Source organism: Equus przewalskii, chromosome 5, assembly GCF_037783145.1.
Source record: "Equus przewalskii isolate Varuska chromosome 5, EquPr2, whole genome shotgun sequence".
Taxonomy (NCBI): domain Eukaryota; kingdom Metazoa; phylum Chordata; class Mammalia; order Perissodactyla; family Equidae; genus Equus; species Equus przewalskii.
Genome location: NC_091835.1, coordinates 76,715,514 through 76,738,148, shown reverse-complemented (window position 1 = coordinate 76,738,148; position 22,635 = coordinate 76,715,514). Strand labels below are relative to the sequence as shown.

The 22,635-nt window shown below is 37.6% G+C and overlaps 1 long non-coding RNA gene across 3 annotated transcripts in view; it reads right to left on the bottom strand.

The window, feature by feature from the left end:
- Positions 1–1,113: 1,113 nt before the first annotated feature.
- The window catches only part of LOC139083406 (uncharacterized), a 347,719-nt gene continuing 326,197 nt past the window's right edge, over positions 1,114–22,635 (bottom strand). For 2 of the 3 annotated variants that reach the window (XR_011540103.1, XR_011540102.1), the window contains 5 exons: positions 17,521–17,653; positions 14,022–14,088; positions 12,454–12,873; positions 4,487–4,597; positions 2,847–3,131 (listed from right to left, as the gene is read on the bottom strand). This is a non-coding gene — a long non-coding RNA (uncharacterized lncRNA). Of the gene's footprint in view, positions 1,483–2,136; positions 2,278–2,846; positions 3,132–4,486; positions 4,598–12,453; positions 12,874–14,021; positions 14,089–17,520; positions 17,654–22,635 lie in introns of those variants that run through there. The other variant, XR_011540101.1, reaches the window with a different exon arrangement.

The window sequence follows — 22,635 nt, the reverse complement described above, 5'->3', positions numbered from 1 at the left end:
TCCAACCTCTCATTTCTGCCCCGTCCAGTTCTGTGGGCAAATCACCACCAAATCAACCTACGTAAAATATCACTCGGAACATTTCACATCCTTGATAAAATTATCAATGATCCTTCAGAGCCTGCCTATGTAATAGGTGCTTACTTTAGGTTTAATATATTAATAAATACATGAATAAACATATATATACATACAAAATACATATTCATAAGAATTCTACAAATATCTCCACTCATTTTTACTGTAAACATTATGCTCCTGCTATGTTTGTAAATCCTCTGCTTTCTTTAGTTGCTAACAGATCTGTGTTGAAAACAAAAGCAAATAAGAAAATACACCCTAAAATGAGTATGCTTACAAAGAAAACCCCAGAACCAGTGAATTTTTCCACACATTAAGGAGAAATAGCACCAGTCTTCATAAATTTTTCCAGATTATAGGAAAAGGAAATAATTCCCCACTTATACCTTGAATTTGGAAAGACCACGACCCTAAGCCTGACAAGGATGTACGAGAAAGCAAGTGAAAGTCTGTTCTCTCTCACCAATAAAAACACAAAAATCCTAAACAAAATGTTAGCAAAATGAATCTAGCTATAAATAAAAATGATAATGCATCATACTCAAGCTGGATTTATCCCACAAATGAAAGAGCGGGTTTTACATTAGGCAATCAATCAATGTAATTCAACACATTAACAAAATATAGGAGAAAAATCATGTGATTATCTTCACAGATGTAGAGAAAGCATTTGACAAATTTAATATCTATTCATGATAAAAGCTCTTAGCAAATTAGGAATAGAAAAGAATATCTGTAATTTACTAAAGAGTAGCTACAAAAGACTTAGGGCAAATATCATATTTAATGGTGACACAGAAATTTGCACAAGAATGAGATGAAGATGACTGTTATCATCAATCTTATTTAACTTTGCAAGGAGGTCTTAGCAAGGCATTCAGACAGAGGAAAAGAAAGATTAAGAACTAAAAAGGAAGAAACATAACTGCCATCTTATCTATAGACAATATGATTATACATATAGAAAACTCAAAAGAATCTTCAGATAAATTATTAGATTTAATAAGTGAATTTACTAAGATCACTCAAAACTAAATCAATATATCAATTTTATTTCTATGTACAAGCAACAACTGAATGTACAATAAAAATTCTTGAATAATATTATTTACAAAATCATCAAGTATCTACAGTAAATGTAATGTGCCAGACCTTTATACAAACAACTATAAAACAGTGCTAGGAAAGCTATATAAAACCTAAATAAATAGAAGGATATATCATGTTCATGGACTGGAATACTCAATATTGTCATAATGTCAATTCTTCTTAAGTTTATATACAGATTCAGTGCAATCCAAATCAAAATTGTAGCAGATATTTTTGTGGAAATCAACAAGTTGATTCTAAAATTCATTTGGAAATGTCAAAGGTCAGAAATACTCAAAACAATCTTCTTTCCTGAAGAAGAAAAACAAAGTTGGAAGTTTATATTCCCAAATATCAAGGCTTACTATACAGCTGTAATAATTAAGATGGTGTGGACTGCCCGTAGAAAGACGGATACATAGAATGGAATAGAAAGCCCAGAAATAGACTACCGTATATATGGACATTTATAAAAAACATAGCAATGCACACCAGTGGGGAAAGGATAGATGTTTGTTAAATGATGCTGGGTCAACTGTAACGCACATGAGGACAACTTGAATCTTGACCCTTTACTCACACAGTACCATTCCATATGAATTACAGATCTAAATGTGAAAGGTAAAACAATCAATTTGTGGGGCAATAAGGTAGAAAAATAATATTTTCATGACCATAATTTAGGCAGAGATTTCTGAAATCCCTCAGGAAAACAAACACTAGCTATATAAGAAAAGATTAATACCTAGATCTCTGTTAAAATTAGGAACTTCTGTTAAATAAGAGATATTATTTAGACACAAAGTAAACCACAATAATATACCATTGTACACCAGAATGGCTAAAAGTTAAAAGTCTTATAATACCAAGTGTTGACAAAGATATAGTGCAGCTGGAATTCTCATACACTGCTGGTAGGAATGTAAAATGCTACAAACACTTTGAAAATATTTTTGTAGTACCTACCAGAGCTAAACTTACATGTGTACCCTGTGACCTATAACTTTCATTTCTTTGCATATGCTGCACAGAATCGCTTACTCATGCGCACAAGGTGACATGTATAAAATGATCACTTCAGCATTGAAGATAATTCCAACTTAGCTCCTGGAGAACAAAAACTTTGATTATAACTGGTATATCCCAAATACCTAAGAGTGACTGTCATACATTTCCATAGCAATATTTAAGCAGTAACCATAAGACTTAAATGGCATATGGAACATAGAGATTAACTAGTTTATCATTGAATAGCATTGTTTTTCTTTATTAAACTAAGATGATTAACAATAGTTACCTCTTATTGAGTCTCTATGATGTGCCAAATACTATGCTATGTGTTTTATATAGATTGTCTCCTTTAACTCTTAATACAGCTTCAGAATATAAGGATAATTATCCACATTTTATAAGCAACGAAAACAAAGCTAAGAACAAAGTCACTTCCCCAAAGTCAACACAGCTACAAAGTTAACTCCAAAGTCAGTCAAATTTCCTTCTAACGCTGGTATCTTTAAACTCATTGAAACACATATAAATTGAGATTGCATAGAGAGGATGATTAAACTAAATCAAAATATATTTAATCCAAATTAAGGCTTACACTGGAGTATATTGTGAGATACATCACAAAGAAAAATTTAGCCATTGTTTTAATTTAATAAATAACTACGATACTAATTTATGGAAGTTTATTTCAGTCCTTGTAAAACCGAAGACAAGATATTGTATTTACCAGTAGAATGCTGAAGATCTTTTGATCAAAGAAGAGGGTGTACATATTTGTTCCTCCTGGTTTACTAAATATTGTAAAATCTATATGTTAAGTTTCCACGGTGCTGTCCCAGCAAACCAGATGTTCCAGATGAGGCTGTCTTCAGTTGACTGAGTTCCTACGTACACAGGCAAAATAGACCTCCCATCTTGGACTCTTCCAGGACTCCCTGAGCCTCTTGGTAACTCTGATAAATGAGCAAATCTGGTCTTTAATTCACCTTGTAGGAACTTGGATAATAAACAATAAATTAACGAGTAAATGGGTATTGATTCTACTAAGGAAAAGAACCTACTATATATATGACACTCAGTGTCCTGGTTTCTGTGTGACAGATTTTAACAGACCTGAATTACTCTTGCTGAGCTAAGCTACGAGGAGTTGAACAGGTTAAACAGTTTACGCAATCAAAAATTTAAATGTTAAGTGATACAGACTGGACGGCACTACTCTTCTGGAAGGAAGGAAGGAAGCAGAATCATTATCTTAATGCCCTGGAGCCCACAAGATGAGAGAAAAGCTAAAGCATCGAGGATAATGACTTAGTTTCACTTGGAACAGAGATGGCCTCTTGTTGACAGCTAATCGAAAAGGAACGGTTTCAGACAAAACGTTAGTGAACATCCTCTGTATATTTAACTAGGGTGCTTATAATCAGGGGGTGCATTGTTATGCTGTTAAATAATGCCTTTGAAGTAGAGCTAAAGGTAAGGAGGAAATACTCCAGTGAAAGTCATTGTAAATTTTTAATTAGGTCAGAAAAGTCCAGCACCAGTGTTACTGGTAATTCCAACACGGCTTTAGCCCGTGGTGAATGATGTCTGTTACAGCTGAGGGACCCTTCCTGGGGTGGATTTCATATTCAACTTGTGGGTTTTGCATGGAGCACCAGCCCGCCTGTCTCCCAAAGACGTAATTAACGATACTAAATTCCCTCCCATGAATCTAAGCTTTAAAATTTATACTGCAGGTGAACAAATTAGTCCTCACATTGCCTCTGAACATCAGGTCAAATTCCTAATTTTTTTTCAGAGCAGAAATCTGTATTTATAAGACATTTACAAGGCCACAGAAATGAAAAGTGATGGAGCTGGGGATTAAAAATTTAAATTTCTAGTATCTCATCTCATATCCACATGATTTCAAATCTCTGTGACTTAAATTTTATGTGTAAAGAGCAAATGATCTTGTGCTGTGTTTTCATGGTTCCTTTTCTATTTATTTATACATACTTTTCCCTATTGTAGTATGGATTTAAAGTGACATGTTGAAATGCAATACCAAATGGCATAAAATCTAAAATAAGAAGCTGAAGATGAGAAAAGGTGGAAAACAAGGAGAAAGGGTAAGATAAAGTCAGAATTAAATTCACTTGCACAATGTAGGACTCTTACATTTGTGAGAGGTAGGACACAGATTTTGGAACTTCGCTTTCTCATGGCCAATGCAAAGAGATAATCAGTGTCCAGAATATAAAACAAATGTGATGCTCATAAGGAGCACAATTATTACTGATTCTAATACCAGAAAGAAATTACTCACCTGCCTCCACATAAAGAGGACCATCTATGATCTAATGGATGACCACCTCAACAGTACTCAGCAAGTAAATACAACACGTTTCACAGGGTAGATTCTTCAAAGTTCCTCAGTCTAAACAGAGGGAACACATTTGGGTTTTAGGGAATGATAAGTAGAAAATTTCTCTACTTCCTAAAAACACAAACTGCTGGTTTTGTCCTTTCTGCTTACTCAGAGAATATTACATGTCAAAAAAGACCCTGAGACCGAAGTCATTTCTTGACTGAGACTGTCAGCTGGGCTGGCCCCAAAGCAAACACCTCTTATTATCAGTCATGTTTTTCCTTCCCTGAGGTTGTCAAAAACAAAGAGGGTCAGCTCATGCTCGCCTCTGCCAAAATTGTTTTCCCTGAAAGTCAGAAATAGGAAAGTACAAAACTATAAATGTGGGAAGACATGGGTTTTTCAAATTCAAGTCCCTTAAAGGAGAATAGTATTAGTCAAAAACAATTGGGGAATCATTTGGCTGTGTTTCAGGATAATCCTTCATTACCGAGAAGCCTAGACTGAAAACATCATATTGCAAGCTTGGATGTTCTATTTATAGAAAATATCCACAAAGAAGTAGGAGCCACATGGGGATCAAAACATCAGCTTTATTTGTGGACTAGGCAAGTACCCAATAGCTGTCAATGTACAGGATTGTTGGATAAACTATGCTGGCAAAAATGGCTTGAACCTGAGGACAAAGGAGTAGGATGATAATCTGTCTTCACTTAATTGAAGATTTTTGGCCCAAATTATTGGCCTGAAATGGTGAGACAATGAGCAAACATCTGGTTCACTGTATAAAAACTGGAAATGATAAGTGACTTCCCTGAGCCCAACCAGAAGCAATCCAAAAGAGAAAGGAAGAGACAAGAGCAATGGCTTTAGGACATTAACCCAACCCACTGATGAAATGTGGTCCAGTGGATGTAAACTCTTACTAATCAGCTCTGCCGCTCTTTCCTTCCTAGAGAAGAGGAAGTTCAAAGTATAAAGGGAGAGGCAGAAAGCATTCACTCCAATACTCCTCACTCACAGAGAGAGGTCACAAGCTCCCTCATCCATGAAAATGAGAGGGAAGGTGAATAATGGTTCCCAACCAAGCAAGACCAGCTTCACGGGTGTGTGACCTGTGCAATCACACAGGGACCCGTGCTCAGAGGGACCTTGTGCTTGGCTTAATGCTCTGCTGTCACTGTTTTAAAATTTTTAACAATTTTTGAAGAGGGACTCATATTTTCAAGTTGTATTGAGCTTACAAATTATATAAGTGATCTTGAAACAAAGAATTAAGACAGCAATTACATTAGAAAGAGTGACAGTGAGCCAGAGGCAAAAATTGTCTAGATATGAGGGAAACTGACACCAGGGTCAGTAGATGACAGCAACCAAAGGAATAGTGGTTAATATAATCTGATGGCATGAGCTTCAAGGTGGGGGGTGGTGGAGGAAGGAGGAAGAGACGAGTGAAGGGAGTGCCTTTCTCACATCCAGGCCCAGCTGCTTGAAGGCTACGGCAGAAAAACAGCCAGTGCTTGAAAGGGCTGCAGGAGCCACAGTGTCTTCAGGGGATAGTGATTCTTGGTTCGTCTGTGTGCATGTGTGTGAGTGTGTGTGTGCGTGTGTGTGTGTGTGTGCATGAGATCAAGCAAAAGAGAGGAATCCAGAAATTTTAAACCAGCAAATGGTCATATAAGGTGAGGATAGTGTAAAATGCCGATTATATGATCTGCACAAGAATTGCAAAATGAGGCGACGTAAGCTATGGGTCTCCCTGATTTTCTAGGATGAGACTTTTTGAACACTCAAACTTGAGAGATCTGGAAGAAACATTAGGAAGAACCTGAGGCTTCAGCTGAGAAAAAAGGCCCTGATTCCCCTGATTTATGGGGAATGTTTTCCGTCTGGTGTCTTCCTCAGGCTGTGCTTCTTTTTGGCTATTATAAAAGCAAAACAGAAATCAATAAACTATATTAGAGACTAAGAATGGGAGAGAAAAAATATTTTTGAATATATCAAAAATATTAGGAGATTCAATACTAAAAGAGCTAAAGGAAGATAAAAGATAAAGAAAAGGAACAGTTAAAAATCAAAACCAGAATTCAAAAGAACAGTAAAGGTTACAAGTTTTAAAATAATGTTAAATAGATGAGATTTCAAATAAACTATCAAATACCAATAAAACTCTGCTCCAAATTGTTTTACTTATTCTTTCATTATTCAAAACTAACAAATGGTTAGTTTTGTGTTAAAGCAGTATGCAAATAACATTAATTCTTCTCTTCACTACAAATAATAGGGAATATTTATCTAAAGAGTGACTTTGATGTCATATAAATAAAAACAAGCAAACAAATAAAACTAAAAACACAAAGAAAATAAATTAGGCAATGGTACAACATGGCCAAGTAGGATTTATTCCTGGAATGCAAGGATGGTTCAGCATATGAAAATCAATCAATATAATACACCACATTAACAAAATGAAGGGGGAAAAATCACATGATCATCTTCAATTGATACAGAAAAAACACTTGACAAAATCCAAAACACTTTTATGATAAAAACACTCAACAAACTAGGAATAGAAAGAAACTACCACAACATAATAAAAGCCATATATGAAAAACCCACACTGAACATCAGAGTCAACAGTGAAAGACTGAAAGCTTTTTCTCTAAGACCAGGAACAAGGCAAGGATGCTTGCTTTCATCACATCAATTCAACATAGTACTGGCAGTTCTAGACTGCACAATTAGGCAAGAAAAAGAAATAAAAGGCATCTAAATTGGAAAGGAAAAAGTATAATTATCTCTGTTCACAGATGATATGATCTTTTAGGTAGAAAACCTTAAATATCCCACAAAAAAACTGTTAGAATTAATAAACAAATTCAGCAAAGTTACAGGATACAAAGTCAACATACAGTTGACATACATACAAAATTCAGTTACATTCTGTACACTAACAGTGAACAATCCAAAAGGGAAATTAAGAAAATATTTCCAGTTACAATACCATCAGAAGAATAAAATTCTTAGGAATTAATTTAACCAAGGAAGTAAAAGACTTGTACAATGAAAACTACAAACTACTACTGAAAGAAATTAAAGAAGATGTAGATAAATGGCAAACTCTCTCTTGTTCATGAATTGGAAGATTTAATATTGTTAAGAGGTCAATACTCTACAAAGAGTGATTTAATGCAATCCCTATCAAAATCTCCATGATATTTCATGCAGAAATAGAAAAGTCTATTCCAAAAGTCACATGGAATCTCAAAGAACCCCAAAGAATCAAAATAATCTTAAAAAGAAGAACAAATGTGGGGACTCACACTTCCTGATTTCAAAACTTAACTACAAACCACAGTAATCAAAACAATGTGGTACTGGCATAAGGACAGACCAACAGAATAGAATAGAGAGCCCAGAAATAAACCGTTACATATATGGTCAAATGATTTTGACAAAAGCACCAAGACCAATCAAAAGAGGAAAGAACAGTCTTCTCAACAAATGGTGCTATGAAAACAGGATATCTACATGCAAAAGATGAAGTTGAACCCTTAAGTAACACCATATACAAAATTAACTCAAAATGGATCAAAGACCTAAAAGTAAAAGCTGAAACTATAAAACTCTAAGAAGAAAACATAGAGCAAAAGCTTTGTAACATTGGATTTGACAGTCATTTCTGAGGTATGACACCAAAGGCACAGACAACAAAAGCAAAACTAGACAAATTGGACTTTATGAAAATTAAAAACTTAACTGCATCTTAAGACACTATCAGCAGTGTAAAAAGGCAACCGACTGAATGGGAGAAAATATTTTCAAATCACCTGTCTGATAATACATTAATATCCGGAATATATACAGAATTCCTAAAGTTTAACAACAAAAATCAAACAACTGGATTCAAAATGAGTCAAGAGCTTGAATAGACAGTTCTCCAAAGAAGATATACAAATGGCCAAAAAAGTACATGAAAAGATATTCAACATTCCTAATAATTAGGGAAATGAAAATCAAAATCACGAGATACCACCTCACACCCATTAGCATGGCTACTATAAAAAAAAAAAACAGAAAATAAAAAATGAGGACAAGGATGTGGAGAAATTGGAACCCTTGTGCACTCTTGGTGGGAATGTAAAATGGCATAACTGTAGTGGGTAACCATATTGTAAGGTGGTTCCTCAAAAAATTAAAAATTTGAAATTTTTTTAAAAATTAAAATTTATACAAAATTTAACTAACAACCATATAATGCAGCAATTCCACTTCTGGTTATATACCCAAAAGAATTAAAAGCAGGGTCCTCAAAAGATTTTCATATGCTCATGTTCATAGCAGCATTATGCACAATAGCTAAAATGTGGAAACAGCCCAAGTGTCTGTAGAGAGGTAAATGATAATCAAAATGTGGAATATACGCAAATAGAATATTATTCAGCCTTAAAATGAAGGAAATCCTAACATATATTACAACATGGATAAATCTTGAGGACATTATGCTAAGTGGAATAAACCAGTCATAAAAAGACAAAAACTATATGATTCCACTTATATGAGACACTTAAAGTGATAAAAATCAGAGAGACAGAAAGTAGAACCGTGGTTGCCAGGGGCAGCAGGGAGAGGGAGAATGGAGGATTATTGTTTAATGGGTACAGAGTCTCACTTTTCCAAGATGAAAAGGGTTCTGAAGATGGATGGTGGTGATGGTTGCACAACAATACAAATGTGCTTAATACCACTAAATCATTCACTTAAAAATGGTTAAGATGCTAAATTTTACGTTATGTGTATTTTATCATGATAAAAAAAATGCAGGACTCCCAGTTGAAGTTGAATTTCAGATGGACAGTGAGTGGTTTTGTAGTGTGAGCATGTCCCAAATATTGCATGCAACATACTTATATTCCCCAATTTTTTGCTGTTTATTTAGAGTTCAAGTTTAACTGGGTGTCCTGTATTTTACCTGATGATCCTAAAAAGGTGAGACAGACAGAAGGAAATTAGGCAATGCCAGGAAGTTTCCTGAGGATGGATTTGCTACTGCTTCTCCTGCCCAGGTCAGCTCTATCTGGCTCAGCAGCGGGAACACATATTAACAACCTAATCAAGGCATAAGATTTTACTTTTGCTTTAAAAAGCATGATCTTTCCCAATATCAATGTAAATGAGACTTGGATGAGTGATTTTGGATATTTGGCTATTTCAAAGAACAGGGAGAAGAAAAGAGGTGCATGTTTTATTCTAATTCAGATACTCTAAATGAGCAAAGCTTTTTTATCGGAGAAATTCTGTCTTGGGAAGTTGGAGAAATCTTGCATCTAAGCTCTTTATTTCTCCTTGTTCTTCTCTAGCCTCTGCAAATGCTTGTGCAATTTTATTTACATTAATGGACTTGGATGTTAAGGCTATGAGCATCCTTTAATAACACAAAAATAAACTATTACATTCCATGCTGATATTATCTCCCAAATTTCTTCTCTCCTTCAATGAAACTTTCCAAGCTATCTATTTCATGTACTAATATTTGCAGATAACTACTTTATATTTCAATATATTGAGTCATTTTATTCCATGGCTCTCATTCTATTACCTTGATTTTAGTCTCAGCATTTTCTTTCTGCAGAGATTCAGTTTACTGTTCACAATGTCTGCCAAGGTCACTTACTCTTAAAAGTTCGAACGGGCACTCCTACTAGACTGCAGACTTTCATCTTGACGTCTGACCTAATACATCAAACATCTTTTCCTGTTACCTGCACAGCATACACATGCTGCCTTTTTTAACATTTTTGTTTTGCTCTTTATCTTATTGCTAAAGAAATTGCTACATCTTTCTTGTCTTCTGATACATCCCTCACATTCATTTCCTTTTCCTCTCCTCTTCACATGATACATGCACTCATCTCAACTCCTAGCCTTTGCATTAACCACACCCAGTCATTTATTTTCATTTTATGACTAAACGTCCAGTAATGGCAGACAGATAAATTTCATAAGAGCTTGTTTTTCAAATCTCACATGAGCCCCTGATGATTCAAGTTTGTTTTTCATTCTTCAGAGCATGAAATTTCCTTATTTACATTGAGAGCAATGAGTTTTGAATAGTGGCTTTTAGGATTTTGCCCAAAATCAAAAATAGTAGAAATTACTTTCAAAATGAAAACAAGGAGCTTTCCCATTGTCCTGACTCTTTGTGCTTTTGTCCTTAACAATATTTTAGGCTAGAAATGGCATCAAACATGTCTTTGAACACTCCCACTCCAATCTCAAATCAACTAGGTTTAGCATCACTTCATTAGATTTTACAGTCAATACCACCATTACAGACTTGATTAAATGAACTCCACTGGGTTCTATAACATTAATTATAGCTGCACAACTCCTGCAGCCATCAGAGGACATTCATTATGTATGGCTCCATCCACAGAAGGAGAAAGCGCTGACTATTTGGGTGATGTCTTTTCAGAGGAGATCTGTAGTCTTTTTGATCTCTACAAATATAAACTATTTGAGGAATACATCTGATAATATGAAACTTTGTGGGGTCATTTTATCTCTCAAATACAAGAACAGCAAAAGAAATGTGCTCTAGTCCTAGTGAGCCCAATTTAGGTTTTGCATCCTACTCCAGCTGTGCCTGATTCTACAATAAATATGGTTTCCCCAGAATTCACCGTTATTCAACAAATGTCTATTAAGTAGGAGTCAGGTTTCCTACACTGCACTAGGGCTCTAGAATATGCAAAGATAACACCCCAATCTCAAAAGTTTTATATAGGCTATAATCTCAACTGTGTGCAAAAAATATGAAGTTTACAAGGTGTCTGATAAAGCAAAAAATTGTGGATTCAGGAATAAAAGATTTCTTAAACCCTAATGTCACCATTTGGCTCCTGTTACTTCCCCCATAGGAATCGTTCATGTTTACACCCAATTCTTGGGTGGGTAGGTTCATGGAACAAGTGGCCTGGATTTCTAAGACTACATGGATTCCATGATAGTGACCTCCATATGATTGATTAATTCCACCTGGATTTGAGTTTTTTTCCTTTTAGAAACATTCTTGAATATAGGAGAGGTTAGAAGAAAAGAAATTAGTTGGAAGGAGCCAAAATATTGTGAATAAAATAAATACGTAATTAGAAAACAGTTAATTTCAAAATATATTTGTGTTTGTACAATCATTTATACCCGAGTCATATAGGCATGGCTCTTGGTTTAATCAACAGCACAATCTCATTAGGCATTTGTGATCCAAACCAAGGATACCCACAGCCAGGGACTTGGTCCTCCTTTTGGCTCTTCCCATCTTCTTGCATGTCATCCTCTTCTGTTCTGACCATGGTACCCTCTTCTTGAACCAAGGCTGGGCTTTGCTCCACTGGCTATGGGCGCTTGGACTCTGAGTTTACTTACAACATTGTGTTAAGATCCTTAAATGCAAAAATGTCACTACTACGCTAATATTGCTTCTCTTTTACTTTATTAATTATTCTTTTTCTTTAAATCTGCTTCTAAATGCAACACCATGCCTCAGAATGAGCTGCACCCTCTCGCACAATAATGACGATAACAATAATTAAATTATCAGGACTATTACATGATGATATTATCATCACCACAGCAATGACTGACCATCAATCCCAGGTCAAGGAGCAAGAGGTGTCACCATGGCCACCTGGGTTGGCCTCATCTTCTGAGCAGGGCAGACCCCAAGCAAAGCTGGACCCTGGGCAAAGCTTCGCACTGGCCCCTTCTCCTTCTGGAGTCTTCTTGTCTCAGCCTCCCCGTCTCCCAACATGCCTTCCTAGATCCAAGTCCCCTCTGACACTTTTCTCAGCCTTGGTACAGCCTTCTCCCTGACCATTCTGAACATGATTCCCCATCTGTGCAAGGGAGATAGAGATGGTACCAACCTCAGGATCCCATGAGATGATGCTTGCACAGTGCAGTGCTTAGCACAGGCCCACAAGAGGAAGGGCCTTTGGTTATATCGTTATTGCCTTTAATAGCTTCACACCTTCAAGGCACCAGTTCTGGGAGGACAGATGCTCCTGGGAGATGCTGCTGCTGACGTGCACAGGGGCTCAGCATGAGGCTTCTTCTTGTCCTTATAACAGTCTTTGGACGCGGGCATGGACATTCCCACTTTAGTGAAGGATACCAGCTCAGGGTCACACAGATAGAAAGCAGCACAGCTGAATCTTAAGCCCAAGGCTCCCAGCCTGGCCTCCAGGGGCCATGAAGGGCTCCCCTGCATGGGAGGCTGACACTGGGTTTGGATCCTGGGCACAGACCTACACCACTCATCAAATCATGCTGTGACAGTGACCCACCTACAAAAAATAGAGGAAGATTGGTACAGATGTTAGCTCAGGGCCAATCTTCCTCACCCAAAAACAACAAACAAATAAATAGGCTGGTCAGTGCTGGACTAGCTTCTGATCACAAACAGAGGTAACAAACCCTCATAAGGATGCAGAGTAACCAGATCGGGAAGCAACAGTGAGGCGAGTCCTTTTGTGGGGTATTTTACACATGAGGTGTTTTATTTAATTCCAGGTACAACATGCTAAGAGTTACTCTAGCAGGCTAGAAGATGTCAAGGGTGTAACTCATTTAGCAAATACTGCTGAGTTCCTGTGAAATACTACTACTGTACTAGCTCTTTGAAGATGCAAAGTATTTTTCTTCAAAATGCTCAATATTTAAATTCCTCAAGAAACTCAAGATCTGTGAGGGAGGAAGACAAGTAAACAGGCTATCGTCTACACTATCCTCTCAAAAAAAGGAATTGTGCCCTCCAAGATGGAGAACTCTTGTTCTGGCTGGTCAGATTCTATCACATTTGTGGGGTTCTGTTTTCTAGGAATAGAGCTCTCAAATGTGGGTAGAGTCCCATGCGTGGCTTATGTTCCCCTTCCACCCAAGTGGACAGAGAGGTAAATTGAAAAATTGACCAGAGGCAGGTTCAGCTATGGATCCTTTCTTTAGGCACTTGGTCTTCTTCCCACGTGACTGCCAGGCTGGAGACATTAGCCAGGCTACATCTTAGGCCAGCTCAGCACTGTCCCTGACACCGGTGGGTGGGTGTTGGACAAGCACTTTCTTTTCCCCTAATGTTAACATGCGAGGCTTGGGTTAGTTGGGGAATCTAACGGATCTTGTGATCTGCTTTAGTTTGAAGTTATTTAATCATAACTAGCTTAGAAAAAAAGAGTTTTGTATTTGGTCAATCTAAACTGTTAAAGTTGGACATTGGAGTTTAAAGCCAAAGTATTAAAAGGGTCTATGTAAGGAGGAAAAGAAGTGCAGGGAAGGGGTACCTAGTCCTACCCGGGAGGCAGGGAAGAAGCAATGAGAGAGGATGTGTAGAAGAGAAGCCAACCAGGCAAAGAAAGCTGCTGAGGATGCTCCCCGCAGAATAAGCACCACATGCCAAGCCTCGGGGGATTAACAGAGCAGAGACAATTCAAAGATTTACCTGGAGTGAGGAATCTGGAAACAGTGCTCCAAAACAAATATTCGACAGAAACTAGAATGTCTTGTATCTGTAAGAGAAAGCTTGGGTAGAGGCCTTCTTACATTTTAAGGGTATCCTATGGATGATATTTTGGGCTTTCTCTCATTGCATGGAATGAGGACGGAATTAGCAGCAACAAGAAAGTGACCAGGCAGCGGACTCCGCTCAGTATAAAAATGTCTCCTCCTACAGAAGCTGACTAACAACAAGAGACTGCTTGCCCCCGGATTTGCTCAGGAGGAACAGAGAGACACATGTGAGTGTGGTAAAGAGGACATTCCTGTGTCAGATGGGAGCTCAGCCTACGTGACCTCCCGTGTTTGCACCTCAGGATTCTATCACCAGCCAATTCTTGGGCACAATACTATGCTGAAATGAAATGAAGACGAACTCTCTCAATGTCTCTCTCTCTTTCTCTCTCTCTCTCTTCCTCTATCTTAAAGAGCATGAATCTTGAAGAGCAAGAAGATGAATATTGCATTCAAATACTGCAAACTTTTACTTGCCTGGTTAGGACATGGTTAAAGGGTAATTATCATATATTTCAAACAATAAAGAACATTTGAGCTGAAACTCTTTGAAAAAATAATTCTATATTTATTTAAAATTCAGAAGGCACTTACGAACCTTGCCGGACCTCACATTTTTGTCCTTATATATATCGTAGCATTTACAGCATTGTATTATAATTTATCTGTGTACATTTTCCTCCCAAATAAACTATAAGCTCCTTTAAAGCAAGGACTGTTATTTATCTCAGGATCTGCTAGTCCATTCTTACATTGCCTGGCACACAGGAGGTTCACAGCGAATTAATGAATCAGTCTCTTGATTATCACAAATTTTTTGAGTTGCAGCATTCTGAGTACATTTGCTACAAAACCAGATAACAGAGGTCAGTGCAATTGTATTGACATAAGCGTTCATTCTCTGTATCTCCATAACCTAGTTTTCATTTCTCTTTCTATTACGATTCAAAGGATAAGGCTCTCCCACACTGAAATCTCAAGATTCTGATCGAAACCTTGCTTTGCTCTTGTTTTTCATAATTATTGTGGATAGTTTTTAAAAGTTGACTTTTTATTTTTAGATTTTCCTTGTTATCCGTCGGGTAGAGTGAAATTACTAGCCCAGTTAAGTGTGGGTCTATGTAAGTGCCTGTGTGCTAGGAATGCATAAAACCTTCAGCAGTCCTTCCCTGGCACTCTGGTAAGTTCTCTGAGGGATGACCAGCTCTGTTCATTTGGTGATGCTATCTGATATTTGATTGACTAGGTCATTTACACTTTCTTATCTGGTTTCATTTGTTTGCACATTCTGAAAGCTTAGCCAGGATCAAACTCTCTGAGTCAAGTCCCTTTAATAATTTAGAATATTCAATTTACTTCCAGTTGACTCTTTGTGTGGGAGTTTTGTTTTTTCCCCCTAATGACATAATATAGTTTTCACAGGAGTTGAATGATCACGTGCTTCCTTCACATCTCTGCAGTCACATATCTTATTAGAATCCTTATTAGTCATAAACAGAAGCAAATTTTCTAAATACATTTGCCTCTGCTTTCTGGTGGGTAGGTGCTGGGATTTGCCATATTACATTTGAGGTTTGGCTCTGATTTCTTGGGGAAATTGTATTAACCCCTTATAGATTTAAATATTTTTAATAATATTAGGTTATCTCTATGTGCTGAGCACTGTGCCAAGTGATGGAATGATAAATGGCAGCAACTGTAAATTCTTATGCCCAAAAAGCACGAAATTAGTCCCACAGTTAAACTCACATGGAATAAAAAATTTAGAGGCAATAAAGCCAAGTTAATATGTTAAACAGTGCTCTCTGTGTGTCAGATGTGGCCTCCTGAGTTTACAAACAAAGTTTTCGGATGGATGCAGGCACAGCCAGAGGAGGAAGAGCACAGAGCACCAAACTCCGTATGCAGACGCCATGGCAGGACCACCCACCTGTCCAGGTGAAGCACGCTGACCATGAAGTGATGAAACAGTAAAATCCCTAAGTCATTGCTGCTAGAGAGGAGGCTAGTGGTCATCTGGGAAGAGGCACTTTGTGATAGAAGATAAGTTTTTACAATGAGGTCAGGAGAAGTGCTCAAAAGGACACCATTCACTCCAGAAATCTCCCCTCCTGCTTTTTTTTTTTCCCCTGTATGTTAAATGCTTAATACATGCCAAGCACTAAACTAAGCACCCATCATACATTATCTCATTTAATCCAAATCAAAACCATTTTGAGGAAGATATTTATGTTCCCATTTTACAGATCAGAAAACTGAGGAGCTGAGAGATGAAGTAACTCACCCCAGCTCCTCACATTAGTAAGTGGCAGTAGCATATAAATCCAGCTCTCTCTTTACATGTTCCACGCTCTGCACCACTACACCAAGCTTCTAGAGTAAAGCAAGCAGTTAGCATTCTGGAAGGCATATTTGAGAAAACTATCTCCTTAGAATCTGCTTCATAAGTATTTTGACTGAACTCTGAGCCTTTTAAGATGTAGTGAATAAGACTTAGTAAGTAGAGACTTGACTGCAAGACAGAGAAAGGCACAGACCTGAGCAGCATAAGGCTGAATTCTCTTGACTATTATCAAGGTTATAACACCCAGAGTTGGAAAATCCAGGTGAGCAGCACATCTTCTTACTGCCATTGTACCAAGGTTCATGTCTGCCTGGGGTGCTGAACGTTATAACAGCATACTTTCTCCCAACACACAATGATCACGCTGCATAAAAAACAGGCTGCTTCTGGGAAAGCAGGCCGAGCAGCTTCCGTTTGTGCCTCACTGTGCCACACACAGAGATCCTGTTTTATTACATGGCCTTTAATTTCCCTTTAGCTTTATGAGGTTTGCCATGGCTTACAACTGGAGATTTCTAACTTTAAATCTTGAGTGCTTTTGCTCTAGGGGAATTTTCCCTTCCATTTTAGCATCCTTCTTCTAAGGGGCGGTGATGCCTCTGTGGAGAAGTTGGCTTCAAGCAATCAGCAGATCCATAAACACAGTTGTTTGTAAGAAACATATATTTGATCCACTTTTATAAAAATTAGTGCTTTATTAAAATGGCTGTGAAATATATTTCTAAGAAATACATACTGTTTATGAAGCCAACGTTCCACCCAAAAACATAGGTAGAATTTAGTCCTCGTTATGCAAAGTATTAACTTATTGATTGCAGCTGACTCTGACTTTATTCTGGTCCCTGGATTAAAGGTTCCTCTCTCACTTGCTCCAGTGCCTGTCGTAGGATCGGCCCCCACATGAGGGAGATGTGGGGCTCCAGAGCTCCTAGCCAACCCTGCAGCAAAGATCTTTGCCCCCACTTTACATCAGCTGAGATCAACCTGTCGACTACCTTTTTCCAGAATATGCCACTGAAAATTCTCAACGCTTTTGGTTTTCCTCTCGTTATGGCAGAAGCCCAAAATGTAAACCAATGTCACTTACCTAAAGCATAATGGAAAGGCCGCTTCCTGTACTGGTGTTGGCATTTCTGTGCTCCAGCTCAGCTACAGAATCATAGATATCCATTCACTCAGTAATAGCCACTCTCCTGCTGTGGGGGGCACTGTTCTTGGTGCTGAAAAGACAACAGCGAACAAAATCAAGTCCCTACCCATAAGAAGCCTACATTCCAATAAAGGGATTAAAAAGCAAACACATACTTAGTCAGATGATGGCACATACTATGAGGTGGGGAAAGTCAGGGTAAAGAGGCTAGGTACTAGGAGGTGGAGCAAGGAGGGGAGCTGTGCTGTTTTATAACAGTGGCCAGGAAAGGCCTCACTATCATGTTTCATTCGAACAGAGACTGAAGGGAGCAGAGAGAACCTCCTGCACAGAGGCTTTGAGGCAGGAGAAGCCTAATGATTTAGAGGGACAGCAGGGAGACCAGTGGTCAAAGCGGAGTGAACGAGGAGCAGCACTGCAGCAGGAGAGGCCGGAGAGAAACTGGGGCTCTTGCCAGGCCTATATAATTTTTAAAATGCTTAAAGCAGGAAAGCAGGAATCTTACTGACTTTTAAGTTGAATTTGAATTGTGAATATGATAATTAAATTTTGATGACCAAGCTAGGAGGAAGAAAAGATCTCAAACTGGTTGGATAATGTCTGGCAGTAAAGCGGTGAAGAGCCACTGGTACATTTAGAGAAAACCAGTTAGGTCATAAATATCTAAGTTAAAAGCCATTTATTAAGCACCTAATTTGTGCCAGGTTCTGTGCCAACTCCCAAAAAATCCAGGATACACCACACTGCTTTCTTATTGGGTTTATAACTTTCTACCTGCAAAGTGTAAAATTCCTTACGACTGATGACTTTCGGTCTGAGGGAATAACATTTATAATATGCTGGGTGGTATGTGAGAAGAAATGGGATTTTAAAACAAATCTGGTTTTAAACCCCAGCTCTGAGATAAGCCTATAAAGTACTCAGTGAGTGATGGTCAAAAATACAATAGGTTCTCAACATATGATAGTAATTTTTTTCATTATTATTTTAAACAAGAGTGAAACATTTTCCTGTTCCAAATGCTTTCTTAGCTACCAGGTAAATCACATTTGAAATGTGCACAAAAATATTTTTATTAACCACTTCCCGCCTATTTTCACAATTTGCAAATTATCTCTGAAGAAAATAGTGTGTTTCAGATATCCATTGCTGCAAAAGAAACTACCTTAAAAGTGTCTTAAAGTAATAATCTATTATCATCTCCCAGCTTCAGCATGTTCTCTGGCCTCAAATAGGGCAGCTCTTACTTGGAATACCCCATGCAGCTGCAGTCAGACAGAAGCTGGGACCAGAGTCATCTGAAGGCTGGGCTGAGCTGGAGATCCAAGATGCTCACTCACGTGCCTGGTAGCTGCTGCTGGTTATTGGGTTGGAGCTCAGCTAGAGCTGTCATCTACAGCTACTACAGGTGGCCTCTGCATATGGGTTCTGAGAGGCAATGACCCAAGAGTGAGTGTTCAAAGAAGTCCAAGCAGAAGCTGAAAGCCTTCTCATGAGTGAGCTTCAGAAGTCCCAGTCACTTCTGCCACATTCTGTTGATCCAGAAAGTCACTGAGGCCAGCTCACATTCAAGAGGATGGCAATTGGACTCCATCTCCTGCTGTGTAAAGCAGAAAGCATACACAGGGAGAGAAGCTAGTGACAGCAGCCATCTTGGAAACTAATGTCCCATAGCACAATACTTGGAAATTACAGTCAGAGCGGGGGTCCTTTATCATGGAACATTCTCAAATACTACCTTTAAATAAGCTTTTGTGTTAGTGACAAAGACCTTAGAATTTATTTGTGATTTCTTTTGTCCAGAGTGTCCCATAGAGAGTGAGCATGCAATATTGTTGCTAACTGAATAACCCTCTGCTTCCGGCTGTTGCGAGTCTACCAGGAGATTTGGGATGTGTAGGATCCTTAAATTCTCTCACTGAGTTAGAACTTTTGTCCAGTCATTTTGTACCTCTTAACACAGAGACAGCAGAAAAGAATAAAAATAATAGTGGCCATTTGTCAATAGCTTTACTCTTCAGAAAGTATATTCATATTCACTTGATTCAATTCCCTTGATTTTCACAACTACCCACATGAGTTAACGGGAAAAGCAATATTACCAACATCTTTAGCAGAGGGATAAACTCCAAGGGAAGTGAATGACTTGCCTAACATATAGCTAGCAAGAAGCGGAGGCACAACTTGAAAACTTCAGAAACTAAAATACATCCTTGCTACCAAATCACACTATTTTTCCAGCAGACATCTTGGAAAAGTGCTTCATTACATTCCAAGGCATCATTAATAGCAATAATGAACATTTATTGAATGTTTATATGCCAGACATGGCACTAGGCACTTTGTGTGTATTATTTCATCTAATCTTCACAACCACTCCACAAGATTGGGAGTAGCTTTATCCTTGTTTTGAATTTGAGAAGCTAAATTTACACCACTAGAAAGTGGTAGAGTGAGCATTTTAATCCAGACAGTCTGGGTTAGTGCCTGTACTCTTCATTATCACATTTTGTCAAAATATTGTTGCAATATCTCAAAAGATGTCTAACATCTCCTAAATTCACTAGGAAGCTGATTTTCAAGAATTATTTGAACCCTTCTTGAATCTCTTTAATTTTCAGCTTGTACGTATGTCTTGTGACAAGACTCACTAAAAGTCTGACACTTCTTATGAAAACTAGAAATTGGTTTGATTCTCAGGTGGGTAGAAAACTTGTTTTGTTTTATGGCCATAGGTGCCTTGACCTTGAAGAGCTATCTCATACATGCGGGCCCTTCTTCACAAGGGAAAACTTAAACAAGAGAATGGAGAGTCAACACAGCTCTACCTCTGCCAATCATTCAGCATCTCGGAGGCACACTTTACTCATATGAAAATGTGAACTTGGATAAGATGCTTTTGAAGACCTCTTTCAAGTCTAGGAGCTGTGATTATGCCCCATAGTGCCACAAGGCATAGGGCCTCCTGAGGGCACATTTGCATAATTAAATGTAGAATTTCCTTCTAAGTAGTTGGTGTATCTTGTATATCGGCAGGAAGAACCATGCTTAAAGTCCTGGAGTACATTCACATTTTTGCAGCATCGTCCTAGATTATGCCTCTAATATAGATTACAAATACATTTGTGGCCAAGGACAAATAACAGAAAATAGCTCTGTTTTGCATGACATTCTGGGGAAGTTTTCTCTTCCATGGTTTAGCCCAAGAGGATGTGTGACATAGAGAGAATATCAAGCTGGCAATCCAAAGCCCTCGGTCAGGGCTCAGTTCCTAATGCCTGTGACCTTGGACAGGTCACTCTCAAACTTGTTTCCTCATCTGTAAAATAAGAAGCCTGGGATGGGTGATCTTACAGTCCTGTTCGTTTTAAATTTTACATTTAAGCTTGTGCTGATACTCAGAATTTGAAGATGAGAATATCAATGAGAAAGCATACTATTTCCTTTGTAATTTATATGCTATTTTGTACTGCAGAGTTGCGAATACATTTGACATAAGGTGAAATGAATAGATATTGGTGTTACTACATAAAAAATCTTCCATATTTCCTAGGAATTGACAAGGTGGGGAAGAGGGCAAATCCAAAGCTCTGCCAACCTGTCGCTTTTAAAGGTCCTGACTTTCTTAAAAAAAAAAAAAAGGAAAAAAGATATAGCAATGTATACTCTAAAAATGAGCTAGCTACATCAATTCTTGGTTTAGAAAATATTTTGGTTTTATTCAAAGGCAAGCTTGTTTGGTAGATAAGACATTCTCAGGTCTAGCATGTTGTCATTTTAAGTGACTTACTTAAAATGTTGCTCCTTGGGTGAAGTTGAGCAATCTGTCCATGCAGAGATAGAGAGTCATTTCCTAAATGAGTTCATTTTCATTATTATTACCCATGACAGGTGCACAAAATGGTGTGCAGTGGAACGAGCAGGCCCAGCAGATGCCTCCTATGACGTCAGTGCTGATTTTCCCGTGAGGTCCCTTGTATCCTGCTGACATATCGCAATCTCTTTCTCATTCTCTCTTAGGGTCACAAAATCTATTTGTTGCCAAGAATCTTGACAATCTTGTTCTACTTGTTAACTTTCGGGATTACAATGATATCATTTTCCTGACCAGGAACCCTCACGGTCTATAGCTCCCCTTTGATTTTTGTTTCTTATTCACAACTCCTGAACCTAACTTCCTTGGGTTGTACCTGGAAACCACAAAATCATAAGTGGTATCTGATTTCTCTCTATTATAATTACATAATAATGGTAAAATAACATAATGAGAGTTATTAAAACAACTATGTAAAAAATTGTTCTTGATTTTACATCTATGTGTTCGTCATTCCCACACCTAAAACAACCACGAAAATTCCAAGTTTGAAAAGCAGATGAGTTAACCAACTCACTAGCTCAAACTTTAGAAGTCAGTCGTAAGCATTTTGTATGTAATTTAATTGTTACTCTCCCAAAAGTCTAAAATGAAAATTAGTGCCTCCATTTTATGACTAAATGCAAGGAGACAAAAAGAGGTGTTACTGGCTTTATGAAAAAATAAATCCTGAATATAGAATGCTGAATTTTGTATTAATTACATAGGACTTAAATCTTGCATTTCATTTCTGGTTTATAATTTACCTAACCTATATCTTGTCTCTCCAAAGAAAGTATAAGCTCTTTGAAGGTGGAAAATATGTCTTATAATTGTTAGCATCCTGTCCAATTTAAAGCATCAGAACGACTTTTTCCTAATAGGAACTTAGCAAATATCTATTGATTAGAAAACAAGAACTCTGCCTCAAATAAGCTAAAAATGAAGTGAGGGCTTCCTTCACGGCTGGTTTTAATGTCAATAAAACTTTGGCACTGTTCCTTCTCTATGCCCTATCATAGTTTTTCAACTAGTACATATATAAGTCAAGATATTACTTTGTCAAAGCACCTTACATTAACAATTTTTAGAAGGGAATCTTGTTTAGGGGAAAATTATAAAATTTTTTGAGATCATTGTGTAAAACTCTGTCTTTTATTAAAAAGGAATATTATGTGTTTCTCTTTGTGTTTGGAAAA